The sequence below is a fragment of the Macrotis lagotis genome, chromosome 6, assembly GCF_037893015.1.
Source record: "Macrotis lagotis isolate mMagLag1 chromosome 6, bilby.v1.9.chrom.fasta, whole genome shotgun sequence".
Lineage (NCBI taxonomy): Eukaryota > Metazoa > Chordata > Mammalia > Peramelemorphia > Peramelidae > Macrotis > Macrotis lagotis.
Window position 1 is genome coordinate 145,808,472 of NC_133663.1, and position 9,744 is coordinate 145,818,215.

General features: G+C 35.3%; 1 non-coding gene across 1 annotated transcript; it reads right to left on the minus strand.

Annotated features, from left to right (window-relative positions):
• Positions 1-477: 477 nt before the first annotated feature.
• Positions 478-584, minus strand: LOC141492380 (U6 spliceosomal RNA). Its single transcript, XR_012469867.1, has one exon. It is a non-coding gene; the product is annotated as a U6 spliceosomal RNA (small nuclear RNA).
• Positions 585-9,744: the final 9,160 nt, after the last annotated feature.

A 9,744-nucleotide genomic window follows, 5' to 3' on the forward strand; every position in this document is an offset into this window, starting at 1 on the left:
TACTGACTTCGATTATCATTATATTTATCTTGTAAGATACTACTTTCAAAAATAACTACTACTTTTTATAAAGGTCACATATCCACATAAAATCCAGGTCAACCTCTGTTTTTAATCTAAAAAAACCACTTCAATGACCACCACTAGATATTTCTAGACAATCCTTTAAAGAAAATAATAACTCATGCAGAAAAATATATATTTATATGTTATAGGTTTCTGATGCGCCCAATGAAGATGTATTGAAATACTGAAAAGACTTCTGTATTTGCATAAAAGAAAGGCAGTAACATTAATTTTAATTCATTTACAAGTGATATATTAAGTGACTACTATACATCAGTCCTCTGCTGGTAGCTTAAGTTACTAAGACAAAAATAACAATCATCTCTGCAAGGGAAGAACTTGACTTTTATTATGTTTCATTTTATTCTGATTATCTTTTTAAAAATAATTTTAGTAGAATCAATTATTTTATTTAATAGGGGAAGCTTAATGAATTTGAATGTCATCCTTGCTCAGTGGTCATACTAATCTTTTCTGAATTGTTCTAATTTTAGTAAAAGTGTTGCCAAAGTGACCATGGAATCATTAATCTGCCCCTGAAAGAGATCCCAAAAAACAAGCCCCTGGAATATTATAGCCAAGTTCCAGAGCTCCCAAGTCAAGGAGAAAATATTACAAGCAGCCAGACTGACACAATTCAAAATCATGGAGCTTCAGTCAGAACCACATAGGACTTAGCAGCAATTACATTAAGGGCTCATAGGGCTTGGAATATAATATTCTGGAAAGCAGAATTCAGAATGCAGCTGAGAATCAACCACCCAGCAAAACTGAACATTCCCTTCCGGGGAAAAGTTGGACTTTCAATGAACCAGGGAAATTTCAATTGTTCTTGTTGAAACAACCAGAGCTTACCAGAAAGTTTGATCTTCAAATACAGGACTCACCTGAAGCATAGAGAGTAGAGGAGAAGGCTAAAATAAGAGGGACTTAATGATGATGAACGGCATGTATTCCTGCATAGAAAAATGATACTGATAATACTTAAATGAAACTTCTCATTTAATAGAGCAGGTAAAAGGAGCTTATATACATGAAGCACAGGAGAGAGCTGAATTTAAAGATATAATATATTGTAAAAATGGAGTCATTGACTAAAAGGGAAATGTAATGGGAGTAAGAGAAAGAAGAGGGGGAATAGGCTAAGATATTTCATATAATATAATTTTTTTATTATTTTAATGAGCTATTGCAATGATATGGAAGGGGGGAAGGCAAGAGGGAATGGGGGAACCTTCATTCTCATCAGAGGTGACTCGGAAAGGAAACAGCATATATACTCAATGGGGTATAGACATCTGGAGTAAAAAGGAGAAAGGGGGGCAGGGGAAGGGGGGGATGTGAGTGATAGAAGAGTGGGTGGACCATGGGGGAGAGTTGTCAGATATAACATATCTTCTTTTTTAATTCTTGCAAGTGGATGGGATTTGATGGCCTGTCCAGGACCACAGGGCTGGATGGCTCTGGGCCTTAGGGGTGATATGTGGGCACGGGGCCTCTTGTCTCCAGGGCAAGTCATCAGTGTGCTGGGCCACTGGCTATCCTATATTACATTAAAGGAGAAGGACAGAGTGAAAGGAGAGAGAAAATATAATATGTGGTAATGGGGAAGTATGAATGGAAGGAGTTGTGATCAGCACCAATGGCAATGATGGAAAAATATGGAAGTAGCTTTGTGATGGAATTATAAAGAATGTGATCCACCCACAACAGAGATGGTGGTGTTGGAACACTGAAGTACATTTTAAATTTTTTTTATTTTTCTCTTTTTCTCTTTCCTTTATTTTATTGCTCATAATGATCTGTATTTTTTGGGGGGAGGGAGTATTATGTTTACTTTTAAACAAGAATATTTTAGTAATGTATAGAAAACCATCATTTGTACAAAAATCAAAAAATAAATATATATTAAAAACTCTTATGAAACAAGAATCAAAAATAAGGGAAAAATCATGAGAAAAATTGATAAGCAAAAATAGTATACTTTAATTTGCATTCAGACTCCATTGTTCTTTCTCTGAATGCAAATAGAATTTTCAACTATGTGTCTTTCGGAATTGTCTCAGAACATTTTATTGCTGTGAAAAGCTAGGTCTATCATAGTGGGTCGTCACACAATATTGTTGTTACTGTAGATGGTGTTCTCTTTGGCTCATCTCACTTCACTTAACATTAGTTCATTTATATCTTTTAATATTTTTTCTGGAATCTTTCTGCTAATCATGTCTTAATTTTTTCTTTTCATTTATGCATACATGATATTTCAATTAGAGAAAATGTAAAAACCTAGGGATAAAAAAAGTTTTAAATGATGTAGAAGGAAAAAGTTGAAGAGATTGTGAATTAGATAATTTGAGATTTATAGATGATTTTATACTAAATAGAATTCAAGATAAAGGTTAAGCAGAAGTCGCGTCCTTTATTCAGGATATGATGGACCCATAATTATGAGATAGAATAATTGTCACTGTATGCTTTTTATTAAGGAATATATATTTGAATTTTTGCTGTTTCTTTATTCCTTTGCAGGTTAAATATATAATCCCATATGAATTTTGTAAAGTCACATTGTATCTCAACTTCTCACCTATGGTGATGCTTTCCTTTTAATGTTCTTTGTAATAAGTGATATCCCAAACTAATCATATTCTTCCATATATATTCTTTTTTTAAAATTTATTTTTACTAAAGACATTATTTAGTTTTACAATTTTCCCCCAATCTTGCTTCCCGTCCCCCAACCCCACAGACATAGCACTCTGTCAGTCTTTTTTGTTTCAATGTTGTACCTTAATTGAAATTGGGTGTGATGAGAGAGAACTCATATCCTTAAAGAGAACAAAAGTCTAAGAGGTAACACGAACATACAATAAGATATATGCTTTTTTCTAAATTAAAGGGAATAGTCCTTGCACTTTGTTCAAACTCCACAGCTCCTTAACTGGATACAGATGGCACTCTCCTTTGCAGACAGCCCAAAATTGTTCCTGATTGTTGCACTGATGGCATGAGCGAGTCCGTCAAGGTTGAACCTCACTCCCATGTTGCTGTTAGGGTGTACAGTGTTTTTCTGGTTCTGCTCATCTCACTCAGCATCAGTTCATGCAAATCCCTACAGGTTTCCCTGAAATTCCATGCCTCCTGGTTTCTAATAGAACAATAGTATTCCATGACATACATATACCACAGTATGCTAAGCCATTCCCCAATTGAAGGACATTTACTGGGTTTCCAATACTTTGCTACCACAAACAGGGATACTATAAATATTTTTGTACAAGTAATGTTTTTACCATTTGTCTTCATCTCTTCAGGATATAGACCCAGTAGTAATATTGCAGGGTCAAAGGGTATGCACAATTTTGTTGTCCTTTTGGCATAATTCCAAATAGTTCTCCAGAAAGGTTGGATGAGTTAAGACTTTAACCAACAGTGTAATAGATATCCCACATCCCTTCCAACAATGATCATTATCCTTTCTGGTCATATTGGCCAATCTGAGAGGTATGAGGTATTACCTCAGAGAAACTTTAATTTGCATTTCTTTAATAATTAATGATTTAGAGCATTTTGTCATATGGCTATGGATTACTTTGATCTCCTCATCTGTAAATTGCCTCTGCATATCCTTTGACCATTTGTCAATTGGGGAATGGCTTTTTGTTTTAAAAATATGATTCAGTTCTCTGTCTATTTTAGAAATGAGTCCTTTGTCAGAATCATTAGTTGTAAAGATTATTTCCCAATTTACTACACTTCTTTTGATCTTGGTTACATTGGTTTTATCTGTGCAAAAGCTTTTTAATTTAATGGAATTGAAATCATCTAATTTGTTTTTGGTGATGTTCTCCAACTCTTCCTTACTCATAAACTGTTCCCCTTTCCATAGATCTGACAGGTAGGCTAGTCCATGATCTTCTAATTTGCTTATAGTATTGTTTTTTTATGTCTATGTCCTGTAAACCATTTGGAACTTATCTTGGTAAAGGGTGTGAGGTGTTGGTCTAATCTAAGTTTCTTCCTTACTAAATTCCAATTATCCCAGCAACTTTAATCAAAGAGGAAATTTTTAACCCAATGGCTAGACTCTTGGGACTTATCAAACAGCAGATTACTATAATCATCTCCGGCTTTTACGCCTAGTCTATTCCACTGGTCCACCACTCTGTTTCTTAGCCAATACCACACAGTTTTGCTGACTGATGCTTTATAATATAATTTTAGATTGGGTAGGGCTAAGCCACCTCCTTTTATACTTTTTTTCATTAAGCTCCTAGCAATTCTTGACTTTTTATTTCTGCATATGAATTTACTTACAATTTTTTCTAACTCATTAAAGTAATTTTTTGGATTTTTCATTGGTAGGGCACTAAACAGATAGTTTAGTTTTGGTAGAATTGTCATTTTTATTATATTAGCTCTCCCTATCCATGAGCAGTTGACATTTTCCCAGTTATTTAAATCTGATTTAATTTGTGTGAGAAGTGTTTTTTAAGTGTTTGCAAAAAGATTCTGAGTCTGTCTTGGCAAATAGACTCCCAAATATTTTATATTGTCTGAGGTTACTTTGAATGGGATTTCTCTTTCTAGCTCTTCCTGCTGTTTCTTGCTAAACATATATAGAAAAGTTGAGGATTTATGAGGGTTTATATTATAACCTGAAACTTTGCTAAAATTGCTAATTGTTTCCAGTAGTTTTTTAGAAGATTTCTTGGGATTCTCTAGGTAGACTATCATGTCAGCTGTAAAGCATGAGTGTTTTGTCTCTTCCTTCCCAATTCTAATTCCTTCAATTGCTTTTTCTTCTCTAATTGTTCATGCTAACATTTCTAATACAATGTTGAATAGTAGTGGTGATAATGGGCACCCTTGTTTCACCCCTGATCTTATTGGGAATGCCTGTAGCCTCTCCCCATTGAATATAATGCTTGTTGATGGTTTCAGATAGATACTGCTAATTATTTTAAGGAACAGTCCATTTATTCCTACACTCTCTAATGTTTTTTATAGGAATGGAAGCTGTATTTTGTCAAAATCTTTTTCAGCATCTATTAATATGATCATATGATTTCTGAAAGGTTTGCTGTTGATATAATTGAGTATACTAACAGTTTTCCTAATACTGAACCAACCCTGCATTCCTGGAATGAATCCTACTTGATCATAAAGTATTATCCTAGTGATGACTTGTTGTAATTGTATTGCTAAGATTTTATTTAGGATTCTGGGATCTATATTCATCAGGGAAATAGGTCTATAATTTTCTTTCTCGGTTTTAACTCTTCCTGTTTTATGTAACAATACCATATTAGTTTCATAGAAAGAGTTATGCAGAGTTCCATTTTTTCCCTATTTTCCCAAAGAGTTTATATAGGATTGGAACCAATTGTTCCTTAAATGTTTGGTAGAATTCACTTGTGAATCCATCAGGTCCTGGATATTTTTTTTAGGGAGTTCAATCGTGGCTTGTTGAATTTCTTTTTCTGAGATAGGGTTGTTTACGTATTTAATCTCTTTTTTCATTTAACCGGAGCAACTTATATTTTTGTAAATATTCGTCCATTTCACTTCGGTTATCAAATTTATTGGCATAGAGCTGGGCAAATAATTTGGAATTATTACTTTAATTTCCTCCTCATTGGTGGTAATTTCACCTTTTTTCATTTATGATACTAGCAATTTGGTTTTCTTCTTTCTTTTTTTAATGAAATTGACCAGAGATTTATCAATTTTATTGGTTTTTTCATAATACCAACTTTTGGTTTTATTTATTAATTCAATAGATTTTTTCCTTTTGATTTTATTATTTTATTAATTTCTCTTTTAATTTTTAAAATTTCTAATTTAGTATTATTTGGGGATTTTTGATTTGTTCATTCTCTAATTTTTTTGGTTGCATGTTTAGTTCATTGATTTCCTTTTTCTCCAATTTATTCATGTAAGCATTCAGAGCTATAATATATCCCCTGAGAGTCACTTTGAAAGAATCCCATAGGTTTTGGTATGTTGTTTCATTATTATTATTATCTAGGATAAAATGGTTAATTCTTTCTATAGTTTGTTTTTTGGTCGACTCATTTTTTAAAATGAGGTTATTCAGTTTCCAATTTATTGTGGGTCTATATCTCCTTGGCCCAGTATTGCATATGACTTTTATTGCATTGTGATCTGAGAAAGATGTATTCACTATTTTTGCCTTTCTGCAGTTGATCATTAGGTTTTTATGTCCTAGTACATTGTCATGGTTTTAGTATAATTTCCATGTACTGAAGAGAAAAAGGTATATTCCTTTCTATCCCGATTCAGTTTCCTCCATATGTCGACCATATCTAATTTTCTAACAATCTATTTACCTCCTCAACTTCCTTCTTGTTTATTTTATGATTCGATTTATCTGGATCTGAGAGCAGTAGGTTGAGGTTTCCCACTAGTAGAGTTTTGCTGTCTATGTCTTTCTGTAGTTCTTTCAGCTTCTCCTCTAAGAATTTGGGTACTGTCCCACTGGGTGCATATATATTCAATATTGAGATGACTTTATTGTCTATGGTACCTTTTAGGAGGATAACGTTTCCTTCCTTATCTTTTTTAAAACTATCTATTTTTGCTGCTGCTTTGTCTGAGATAAGGATTGCTAACCCTGCTTTTTTTACTTCAGCTGAAGCAAAATACATTTTGCTCCAACCTTTTACCTTTACTCTATATGTATCTCTCTGCTTCATTTGAGTTTCTTGTAAGCAGCATATTGTAGGATTCTGGTTTTAATCCACTCTGCTATTTGCTTACATTTTAAGGGAGAGTTCATCCCATTCACATTAAAGGTTCTGATTAATAATTCTTTGTTGCCATCCATGCTATCTTCCCTCTGTTTGTGTTTTTCCCCCTTTCTCTCCCCTTTATCCATATTCCCCACTATTTTGTTTCTGAATACCACCCCCTTTAGTGTGTTTGCCTGCCTATATCACACCCTCCCCTTTCTTTCTCCTTTCCCCTTTCCCTTTTTCCATTCTCTTTCTTTTGTTATTTCTCCTTTTTTCCCCTACTCCCCTTCCCTTTCTCCCTCTCCACCTCTCTTTTTCCCCTTTTAATTCTTAAAAGTTTAGATGTTTTATAAGTTAACTGAGTATGTGTAGGTTGACATTAAGCCAAGTCAGATAAGTAGAAGATTCAGGTGTTTCTGCTCTGCTCCCTTCTTCCCCTCTATTACCATAGGTTTTTTGGTACCTCTTAGTGTAATGAGATTTACCCCATTCACTCCCCTCCCTTCTCCAGTCTCTTTCCTGTCCCCCTTTTTAAGGAGGTTGTGTTTTTTAGATCATTCTACCTAAGTCATAGAAAATTCGGAGTGTCTGTCCATTCTAATTCAGTATATTCTACTGAATAGAGTCAAAATTCCTGAGAGTAATTAGGGTCTTTCTCCCAAGTGGGGTTAAAGCCAGTTACATCTATTTAGATATCAGTCTCATGGATAGGTCATGAATATATTCTCTCTGTTAGAGTTACAATTCTCAAGATTTATGAAAATCTTTTTACCCCCATGCTAGGATATAGCCAGTTTCATCTTACTGGATTGCATGTTTTTTTTTCTTTTATCGCCATTATTTTTCTTTTTACCTTTTCATGTGTCTCTTGATCCTCTTATTTGATGTCCAAATTTTCTATTTAGCTCTGGTCTTTTCATCAGAAATTTTTGGAATTCTTCCATTTCATTAAATGTCCATCTTTTTCCCTGGAAGATAAGGCTCAGCTTTGAGGGAAAGTAGATTCTTGGCTGCATTCCAAACTCCCTTGCTCTTCGAAATGAAATATCTCATTCCAGGCCCTTCAATTCCTTAAAGTTGATGCAGCCAGGTCCTTTGTGATCCTTACTGTGGCTCCTTGATGTTTAAATTGTTTCTTTCTGGCTGCTCGCAGGATTTTCTCTTTTCTCTTTAGTTCTAGAGTTTGGCCACAACATTCCTTGGTGTTTTCTTTTTAGGATCTTTTTTCTGGTGGGGATTGATGTACTCTTTCAATAACTACTTTCCCCTCCTATTCCATGATATCAGGGAAGTTTTCCATCACTAGATCCTGTAATATTAAGTCCAGGATATTTTTCTCTTCAATGTTTTCAGGAAGTCCTATAATTTTCAGGTTTCCCCTCCTTGATCTATTCTCAAGGTCTGTGGTATTGTTGATGAGGTATTTTACATTTGCTTCTATTTTTTTCTTTTTTTTTGATTTTGTTTAACTAACTCTTGCTGTCTCGTGGAGTCATTAGTTTCTGTAGCTTCCATTATTTCTTTTGGGGGGGAGGAGTTTTCTTTATTAACCTTTTGCAACTCCTTTTCCATTTGGTCAATGCTACTTTTGAATGAGCTTTCCATTTGACCAACTGATATTTTGAGAGAATTAATTTCTTTTTGCATTTGCCCATTTGAAGATCTGAGAGATTTATTCTCATTTTGTATTTGTCCAATTGTACTTTCGAAGGTTTTGTTTTCTTGTTGCAAGGTATTAATTGTCTCTCCCAAATTTTCAACTTGATTTTTAAAGTCCTTCCTTATTTCTTCAAGGAAGGCTTTCTGTGCTGAACACCAGATTGTATTCTCCTCAGAGATTCCAGGTCTCTCTGAGTTAGGGTCTTTCCCTTCCAAGAATTTTTCTATGGATCCACCTTTCAGCTGACCTTTCTTCATTTTGCTAAGACCTGAGTTGGTGAGGGGCTGGTTCCCGGGGATTGGTATCGCTTAAGGCTTTACAAACTGAATGCAGTTTTTCTGGATGGCCAGTAGGAGGTACTGTTTGCTTTCTCTGGAGTGTTTGTGATCCTGATTGAAGCCTTCTCCTTTTTCTTGAAGGGAGGAGTTGAAGTTATTGAATTCTTTTGCTTTCAATCAATGGTGGGCTTTACCCTGGCCTGAGGTCATTTCTCAGCTGGGCTGGTTCTTCTGCTCACATACCTGGCCCTGAGGCAGAAGTAATTTGCATTTGTTTGTAAGGGAAGAAGTCTGAGTAGTAATGGGACTTAGACCAGATGGTCCCAGGGATGGTGTCAGAAGCCTTCTTGCTCCAGAACTCTCCCCAGCCCTGTCTGAGATCTCCCAGGGGACAGCTCCAACACCAGTGCTTCCACTCTCCCCCTGACTCACAACCCCACGGTCCAGCTCCACCACTGATCCAGCAAATCCTGCTCTCAGGCCCTCAGATTCCTGGTTCCAATTCATCTGTTGATCTGGCTGATCAGGGACTGATCCTCCCTCTGAGCCCAGGCTCACCCACCCAAATTCGGGCAAAGCTGCTGCCGGAGACAAATCCTAAGGTAGATGTTATTTCTCCTGGCTTTTCTTTCTGGGTTTTGTGGGTCATATTTCTTTTAAGAGGTTTGGTTCATGTGATAGATGGGGAAAAGATCAGGAGATTTTAGAACTGTGCCTGTCTTCTCTCCGCCATCTTGGCCGGAACTTCCAAATATATTCTTACCAGTTCAACTCACACAGAGAGGTAGAGATTATAACCTTTTCCAATAAGTAAAATTAGCTTGATAATAGGAGCATGTTTAGTGAAGTGATTGCTGTACCTTGAGTCAAGAAGAGTTGTTTTTGTTTCCTGACTTTGATGCTAATTAGCATTACCATCTAAAAAAAATTACATCATTTTCTGTACTTAGCAAATGTTGTAAATTGACTAATAAGTATAAGA